Genomic DNA, 10026 nt, shown 5'->3' with positions numbered 1-10026 from the left:
GCAGATTCCACAGAAATTGTGAAAATATATTGCTATTTTAAACCTTTAAGTTTGGGGGATTATTGTGGTGGAACAATTGATAGATAATATACCTTTCTTACATACAAGTTTGGTGAGATTCCTGTTTTCCTATTCAGCATAATGTGCTTACAGATTTATCTCTTATGGTCTGTTTCATCAAAATGTGATTACCGTTTAAACTAAGGTGTTATATTCTTATAAAAATCATACTTTAATTAAGCCTGTGTTTTTAGATTAAGTAGTAAATTTGTGCAATTGAAATTGCAGGCATTACTTAGGTATGAGAGAAATAGTACTTTTTGTTTGTCTTTTCCTTTGTCTTTGTTATAGCTTGGCTAGAGAATGAAAGAAGGACATGCTGTCTAAGGAATAAAGAACTGGTTATTTTAACGCCATAGAAGATGTAATTGTATGTCTTCTCATTCATTTTTTTGTGAATAACACGGGTTATTTCTCCTAGAGATATTGAATACCATGGTTTAAATATACACTGAAAAGGAAATAAATATATTTAAAGTTCAGGGGGAGATATATACACCCAAACTGGAGAATATACAAAACATAAATGCCTTTAAAGAAATTAATGTTGTTTTTGATAGACCGTACTGATGCCAAATCACTAACCTCAGTGAAATATCATTTCTCCTTGATGAACTCAGTTATGGAGAAAGTGGTCAATTCAGTACTTTTTTCTTGTAAATACGCGTCTTCTGGATGTGAAATAACTCTGCTGCACACAGAAAAGGCAGAGCACGAGGAGCTCTGTGAGTTCAGGCCTTACTCCTGCCCCTGCCCTGGTGCTTCCTGTAAGTGGCAAGGCTCCTTGGATGCTGTCATGCCCCATCAGATGCATCAGCACAAGTCCATTACAACCCTGCAAGGAGAAGATATAGTTTTCCTTGCCACAGACATTAACCTTCCTGGTGCTGTTGACTGGGTGATGATGCAGTCTTGTTTTGGCTTTCATTTCGTGTTAGTCTTGGAGAAACAAGAAAAATACAATGGTCACCAGCAGTTCTTCGCAACTGTACAGCTGATAGGAACACGCAAGCAAGCTGAAAATTTTGCTTATTGACTTGAGCTAAATGGGCATAGGCGGCGATTGACTTGGGAAGGGACTCCTCGATCTATTCATGAGGGAATTGCAACAGCCATTATGAATAGTGACTGCCTAGTGTTTGACACCAGAATTGCACAGCTTTTTGCAGAAAATGGCAATTTAGGCATCAATGTAACTATTTCCATGTGTTGAAACGGCAATCAAATACTTCTGGCCAGTGTTTAAAATTTACATTTGACTTCACAGAGAATAAGGCACCCATCTCCTTGCCAACCTAAAACTCTCCTGGTAGGTAGAAGCTAGACACATGAAGGTAAATAAAAGAAAGGCTGTTAATACAGGAAACAGTTGCATGTAGTAACACTAATATATTTAAAAATAATTCAACAGTAAACCACTGAAAATATATATATATATACCCAAGATGGGCATCTTTTGTATTAAGAAAGGAAACATTGTAAAATATTTCTGAACTTTGTGTTAGTTGTAGATTGATTGTATTGTTGACAACAGTTGTTGGGGGTGTGACTGTGCGCGTATGCGTGCACATGTATGGTTGCTTTTCCTTTAACTGACAAGCCATCTGCGTGGTCATGTACCACTGCTTTCCCCTTGTGAGTCAATACATAGTGCTGCTGTGGGGTTTTGTTTGTTTGTTTGTTTGTTTATTTGTTTGTTTTTGGTGTGTGTGTATTTGCTAATTATTATTCTAGTTCTTCATTAAATAAATTTGACTTTCTTTTATGTAATTCAGGTTTTTCTCACTTTTGTACCTTTTAAGTTAGTCTTTTTGATATTCATAATTGCTTATATCAGAAGTTTGTGTTCAGTACATACTTTCTTTTTCTTCAATCAGTTTATTAGAAATACTTGTAATTCAGCCTTTTTTTTTTTTAAGAGAAGCTCCAGAAAGGAAAGGTAACAGCAGAACAGCTAAAACAAGTATAAGATGGTCTTGTCTCTCACTCATCGCTCTCCTGTGTGAGCCACACCTTTAGGCTGATTCTTTGAAAGGTTAAGTTAGGGAGTAAACTCTGATTTATAAAAAAGTTAAAAAAAAAAATCAGCCTTCTCCTCTCTTCAAATGTCTTGGGCGAATCACATGTTTCAATTGGTTCTTGTATTTATTGGTTTGGCAAAAGAGTGCATCATCATACACAGTATTTGTAATTAAAGTAAATCATTTGTTTTTAAAAAAAGGCAGTTTGCAGAAAATGTTTTTGGTCTTTTATAGTTCTCATTAAAAGATTATCTCACAAATTAAAAAAAAACACTTTTTAACAAAGTAGTGAAACTGATGAATTTGGAAATATATGCAGTTGTACAAATACTGCAAAAGTATAATCATAATAAATTTGACTCTAAGAAATGCCACTAATATCTGCACAAGAAATATATATATATATATATATAGTTATAATGAAATAAAAATCACTCTTTAGAAATTATTTCTGATGCATAAAATACATGCTTTGAACTCTCATGGAAATTATTACTAAATATCAGTGCTTTATTTTCCATGATGTGAAGCTTTCAGTTAGTAACAGCTTCCCCAGTCAGGTGACATTGCTTAGTACCTTTAGAAGTTTAGTATTGCTTTGGTGCCCATTGAGGTATAATGTATGATATATTACTGAGGTTTCCAACTCATATTTGAAAATTTTATTCTTTTAGCTTCTGGAAGGTTTGAGTGAGGATAGTTCACCACCCTCAGCAGTACAAACTATCTCACACATTTTATAGTCCTTCTCACAATTAGTCTGTATCTAAAAACTTGTTTCTACATGTTTTTTATCTTTATTACAAACTCAGTGCTGAAAAATACATTTAAAGTTTACAAAATATTAAAGAATATCATTTTGCCAGATTTAATGTTTTTCTGTATTATATCATGGAAATATTTTTAGATTCAGTTGCATTATTATTTTCCTGATTAATATTCATTCTGGAACTTTAAATTTATTTTGCTCAAAACCTTATTCAACACTATGTTAAGATGTACATCATATTTAACATGAGGGAAAAGACTCAGCAGAAAGCAATATGAAGATAAATTAGGCAAGATGCTTGATGTGACTTGGAACATTGTCTTTTCTTGAAGCTTATGACCAAGATTTTCCATGTTGACCTTTCCTGCACTATTGTTTTTCAGTAATTATCCAACATGTCATTTAGTAATTCCCTTAAAATTGTTATGCTTTCTGTATGGAGAGAACAAATTCTAAATTCCTATAAGTGTAGTCTTCATAAAAAGACCTGGAGAGGACAGGAGCTCCACAAGGAAAGCAACAGAACCAAAAAATTGGGGCACCGGGGTCTTTTCTGAGACTGATACTCTAACCAAAGACCATGCATGGAGATAATCTAGAACCCCTGCACAGATGTAGCTCATGGCAGCTCAGTCTCCAAATGGACTTCATAGTAAGGGAATAGGGACTGTCTCTCATATGAATTCAGTGGTTAGCTCTTTAATCACCTACTCCTGGGGGTGAGGAGGAGGAACAGTCTTACCAGGCCACAGAGGAAGACAATGCAGCCAGTCTTGATGAGACCTGAGAGATCTGATAAGCTAGGGTCAGATGGAAGAGGTGGAGCACCTCCCCTATCAGTGGATTGGGGAAGAGGCATGGGAGGAGAAGAGGGAGGGAGGGCGTGATTGGGATAGGATGAGAGAAGGGGCTACAGCTGAGACACAAAGTGAATAAATTTTAATAAATAAAAAAATTAAAACAATATTTTGTATCTAGGTCTTTTCTGCTAGATCAATGGTTCCCAACCTGTGAGCAACAACCCCTTTAGGAGTTGAATGACTTTTTCATAAGGGTTGCCTAAGATCATAAAAAAACTAACAGATATTTACATTACAATTTATAGCATAGCAAAAATATAGTTGCAAAAAAGCAACAAAAATAATTTTATGGTTTAGGGTCATCACAATATGAAGAACTGCATTGGATTAATGCAGTGTCACAGTATCAGGGAGGTTGAGATCCATTCTGCTAGACGATTTCAAGAGAATTGTGCTTAAGCTGATTGAGTGGCAAAGATGAATGTGGAAAGAAAAGGGCAGATCCAATGGGAGAAATCTGCATGGAAAAGAATTGTGAATATATACAAGTTAACTATACAGACAAAATCTGATCCATCAAAGCTATCAAATTTGCTGAAGGCAGTACATTGCCAAAAAGATCAAAAGAAATGCTAGTCAAAATTGCTGACCAAACAAAGGTTAAAACCAGCTATATTTTACAATAACATAAAAAATATAATATGGACACATAGCAACTAAGGAGGCATTAAAACTTTCCTTTAAGTTTCTTTCTTTCTTTCTTTCTTTCTTTCTTTCTTTTTTTCTTTCTTTCTTTCTTTCTTTCTTTCTTTCTTTCTTTCTTCCTTCCTTCCTTCCTTCCTTCCTTCCTCCCTCCCTCTCTTTCTTTTCCTTTCTTTCTTTCTTTCTTTCTTTCTTTCTTTCTTTTTATTTTTTTGATACAAATGCCTAAGCATTTCTCTGGCACTTTGCACTTTCTCGTTCTTTCTCTGAAGTGCCACTCTTCTCTTTCACAAAGTGGCTGCTTGTTTAAAACCTCTATAAAACATTGCTAAAAGCATGGCTTTCTCATTTCTTCCTCTAGATCCCTCTTCTTTAACAAGTAACACAATATATAGTTTTCTTGCCTTGTTGATCTTATCTTATTAATAAAATTGACCTTAATTGAAGTCCATTTTAATATTCTTTTCTTTTTAAAGATGTTCTTGTGTGTGTGGGGGGGGGAGTAGGGCCATGGAGACCAGAAAAGGAGTTGGAGTTTAGGTCACTGTGAGCAGCCAGACATGAGTGCTCATAACCAAACTCAGGTATTCTGGAAGAACAGTAAACATTCTTAAATATTAAGTCCCTTCTCCAGCCTTAAAATCTTTTATTAATGATACTGAGAATTAAAAAAGGAAACCTTATTTTCCCTTGTAACATGAGTGTATGTGTTTGCGTTTGCTTATGGTACCCAGAAGTTTATATCATGAGTCTTCCTTGATTGTTCTCCACCACATATATTGAGACAGGATCTCTCATTTAAACCCTGTGCTATTTGATGCAAGTATTCCAGCTAACCAGCTTGCTCAAGGGCTCCCCTGTTTCTGTTCCATGCTTTCACTGGAATGTTAGGTGGTCCACTGCACTCATTTTCATCAGTGCTGTGGATTAGAACTCAGGTTCTCATTCTTGTGTCCCAAAGGCTTTACCCCAAGCTATCTCCTAGGTTCCTAGCTTCCTAGGTTCCTCCATTCTTGCATAGTAAGTACTCTTACGCACTGAGCTATTTCTCTAGGCCATCATCAGTGTCTACTAAAACTCTTGGTTAAGTTCACCTGTGCGTTTAGGAGTCATCACCATACACACTGTCCAAATGCAATTTGTTTTTGTTGTTTTTAATTTAATGGATATGGATGTTTTGCCTGTATATGTCTGTGCATCATGTGTTCGACTGGTGGGCACATATACCAAAAGAAAGGTATCATATTTCCTGAACCTAAGATTATAGACAGTTATGAACAATAATATATGGGTTTGGGGACTAAAACCCAAATTCTCTGGAAGAATAGCAAGTATTCTTAAATTAAGACATCTCTCCAGCCCTTCCAAATATGATTTTAAAAATATGACTTTCAGGGGGTGGGGGCAAGATGGCAGCGCCGGAAGAACACTGTGTCTGAGAAGCGGGACAACACTCTTTGAGCAGCCACCAGGAGACTGAACTCTGGGCCCTAAAACTACAGCTATCATGCTTCCCAGGTGAGGGGAGGCTCTCACAGTGTGGGACTCGGTCAGGTCCACTCTCAGGCCGCACAGTCAGAACCCGGAAGAAATCCCGGGTAATGCAGGCTTTGGGTCTCCAGGCAGGAACTACACGCCTGCATGTCCTGATCACGTTCCAAGGCTGATTGGTGGGCACAAGGGTGCCAGAGACTGGGAGTCCCAGTTGCAAGAAAACCCCACGGGGAAAGAAAATTGAGAGTCTGATCACGGGTTACCCAGTCTTTCTCTGGAAGGTCTCACTGACCATGGGTACCCGCCGCCATCAAAACTGAGCTCCCGCCGTGCGCAGAGAATAGCTGGGCCCAGCTCAAAATCCCTACTCCCACTTTGGAAGAGACAGGAGGTGTCCAGCAGAATCAGCCACAGACCACATTGTCTGTACCCCAACCTGAGATCAGGGCTGAGAAAACCCAATCCTTTCGGGCACTCCCTCAAACACTGCCATAACCCTGCCATGGCAGAGCAGAAGCATAAAGAGGGACACAGCTGCTTCACAGTGCCAGGACCCCAGTGCTGCTGGCTGCTCCTAGCAAACAAACTTCAGCTCGGGATATGGGACTGTGGTCATTCAACACATCCTGAGATTCCCCTGGGTCCAGCACAATAAGATCTAGCACCAAGTCTTATCACTGGCGCCCCCTCCCCCAGAACCCTGGCAGAGAAACCCCAGCTCAGGATCAGACTGAGAAGTCCCAACACCTTCTGGCACTCCCCTGAGAGCACTGCCATAAGCTTGCCCTAGCGGAGGGGAAGGTCAGAGGGGAAGGACAGAGAGGCAGCCTGCCACAGCACACAGCACCCCCTCTCCAGCTCACCCAGCAGCCCATAGCAGAGAAACCCAAGCTCTGGATCTGAGGACACTCAATCCGACCTGGTACTCTCTCAGGATCAGCAAATGTAGGTTTTTCTGCCAGGCTGCTTCTGGCAGAGAGATCTGGGCCTGGGATCTGGGATTAAGAACACTGAACCTAACTCCTTCCAGCACTACCCCGGGACCAGTCAACATAAACCCTCCTGGCAGAGGGAAAGGACAGAGAGGAAGAACACAGAAAAGGTGGACACTGAGTCCTGTGGCCACAGTGTCACAGAGCTGACTGTTAGCCTACCCACACATTTTCCACAGCAGGACCAAATCAGAGAGTAGAGAGCAAGGGGAACCCCTGTGCATTCCAACTGGTCCTGCAAGAGAGTGAGTGAGCCTTCCAGGGAAATATTTCCCCAGACCCAGTGACTCACGACAGAAGCAACCAGACGAGATCACTGCCACCCACACCCCTAGTGTGGGCATCATAGGGATTTTTGGGATAGTGACCCCAACGTTGAAGCCTCTGCCTTGCGGATCCACCAGTGTAATCCAGGCAAACAATCCCTGGATCTCAGACAGAACTGCATAATAGTGGCCTGCAGGCCACTGCAATAGTCAAAGAATCCGCGCATGCACACTGCGCCAGCTAAAAGCACAAGCGAATAGCTCCAGTGTCACATTCCTTACTTAGGCAAAACTGAAACCACAACACATACTCCCAAACCAGTGAACCTCTCTCATCTTCCTGAAAAAACAGTCCAGAAAACAGAAAGAGACGATCATAGCCTGAACTACAAACTGGAGGAACAAACAGTGAGGGTTATAAATAACCAGATGGCTAGAGACAGACATAAGAACACTCCCAACAAAAATCAGGACATATGACCTCACCAACAACCCCACAAAACAATGGACAGTTCAATTCACTAGATATACAAGAAAATGACCTCAAAACTATGTTTCTCCAGCTATTAGAGGCCCATAAAGATGAAATGAACAAAGCCCTCAGAGAAATAGCCAAAGAAATCGAGAGGAACAAAGAGGAAACAAATCAAGCTCTCAGAGAAATGACCATGAAAATTGAGGCAAACAAAGAAGAAATGCACAAAGCTCTCAAAGAAATGTCCACACAAAGGAAGGCAAATAAAGAAGAAATAAACAAAGCTCTCATAGAAATGCAGGCAATTATAGCCAAAGAAGTAGAGGTACAAGTGGTGATACATAGAGAGGAAACGGACAAAAATATAAAAGCTGTCATTGAAAAGCAGGAGTCCACATTCAAACAGATGAAGGAAATGGTGCAAGACATGAAAACAGAATTAGAATCAATAAAGAAAAGACAAATAGAGAAAAACCAGGAGTTGGAGAACATAGAGAAAAGACAAGGAACTACAAAGATAATCATCACCAACAGAATACAAGAGATGGAAGAAAGAATCTCAGTAGCTGAAGAAACACTTGCGGATATTGACACATCTCTTAAAGAAAAAATAAAATCAAAAAAGTTCCAAAGACAAAACATCCAAGAAATCAAGGACACCATGAAAAGACAAAATCTAAGAATAATACGATTAGGAGAAAAAGAAGACATCAGGATCAAAGGTCCAGAAAATATTTTCAAGAAAATTTTAGAAGAAAACTTTACCAACTTAAAGAAGGAGATGGCCATAAACATACAAGAAGCCTACAGAACAACAAGTAGACTAGACCAGAAAAGAAATTCTTCACATCACATCATAGTCAAAACACTGAACCTACAGAACAAAGAAAAAATTCTAAAAGCAACAAGGGAAAAAGGCCAAGTAACATATGAAGGTAGACCTATCAGAATCATACCAGATTTCTCAACAGAAACTATGAAAGCCAAAGGGCCTGAACAGAAATCATATAGTCCTTAAGGGACCACAGATTCCAACCCAGACTACTATACCCAGCAAAACTTTCAATCAACATAGACGGAGAATTCATATTATTCCATGACAAAACCAAATTTAAACAATATCTACATAGAAACCCAGCTCTACAGAAGTTACTAGAAGGGAAACTCCAAACCAAAGAAAACAACTACATTTAAGGAAAACAGAGGAAATAGATTACTACACAACAAAAAATTCAAAACAATACAAGCAATGAAACTCAGTGACACCACCAACCCCACATCAAAAGTAAGTAACAATTGTTCTTCACTAGTATCCATCAACATCAATGGACTCAACTCCTCAATAAAAAGACACAGACTAACAGAATGGTTGCGGAAACAGGATCCAACATTTGGTTGCATCCAAGAAACACACCTATGCAACAAAGATAAACACTACCTCAGAGTAAAGGGCTGGAAAAATGTTTTTCAAGCAAATGGTACCAGAAAACAAGCTGGAATAGCCATCCTAATATCTAAGAAAATAGACTTTCAACCCAAGTTAATAAAAAAACATAAGGAGGGCCACTATATTCTCATCAAAGGAAAAATCCACCAAGAGGACATCACAATTTTGAATATCTATGCCCCAAATACAAGAGCACCTACATTCATAAATGAAACAATATTAAAGCTTAAATCACACATTGATCCTAATACCTTAATAGTGGGAGACTTCAAGACTCCACTCTCACCAAGGGACAGATCAACTAGACAGAAAATAAATAGGGAAATAAAAACACTTACAGAGTCCCTAAATCAAATGAACCTAATAGACATCTACAGATCTTTTCATCTAAACTCAAAAGAGTACGCCTTCTTTTCAGCACCACACGGGACTTTCTCCAACATAGACCATATATTTGGTCATAAAGCAAGCCTCAACAGATACAAAAAGATTGAAATAATCCCTTGTATTGTATCTGACCACCATGGACTAAACCTGGACCTCAACAACAACAGAAATAACAAAAACCCGACACGCAAATGGAAACTGAACAACTTGTTACTCAATGACAGCTGGGTTAAGGAAGAAATAAAGAAAGAAATTAAAGACTTCCTAGAATTCATTGAAAATGAAGGCACAACATACCAAAATTTATGGGACACATTGAAAGCAGTGCTCAGAGGAAAATTTATAGCACTAAGTGCCTGCAAGAAGAAATTAGTAACACCACATACAAAAAACTTAATGGCCCAACTGAAAACCCTAGAAAAAAAAAAAGAAGCAGATACATCCAAGAGGAGCAGATGGCTGGAAATAATCAAACTCAGGACTGAAATCAATCAATTAGAAACAAATAAAACTATTCAAAGAATCAATGAAACAAAAAGCTGGTTCTTTGAGAAAATCAACAAGATAGACAAACCCTTAGCCTAACTAACTAAAAAGGAGACAATCTATCCAA

At 38.7% G+C, this 10026-nt stretch overlaps 1 pseudogene; it reads left to right on the top strand.

The window, feature by feature from the left end:
* The first annotated feature begins 682 nt into the window (after positions 1-682).
* LOC110543745 (E3 ubiquitin-protein ligase SIAH1A-like) lies at positions 683-1718 on the top strand (annotated as a pseudogene).
* The last annotated feature ends 8308 nt before the right edge of the window (positions 1719-10026 follow it).

The sequence above is a fragment of the Meriones unguiculatus genome, assembly GCF_030254825.1.
Source record: "Meriones unguiculatus strain TT.TT164.6M chromosome X unlocalized genomic scaffold, Bangor_MerUng_6.1 ChrX_unordered_Scaffold_30, whole genome shotgun sequence".
In the NCBI taxonomy this organism is placed as follows: domain Eukaryota; kingdom Metazoa; phylum Chordata; class Mammalia; order Rodentia; family Muridae; genus Meriones; species Meriones unguiculatus.
The sequence above is the reverse complement of the archived record's forward strand: the minus strand, read 5'-3'. Positions and strand labels throughout refer to the sequence as shown.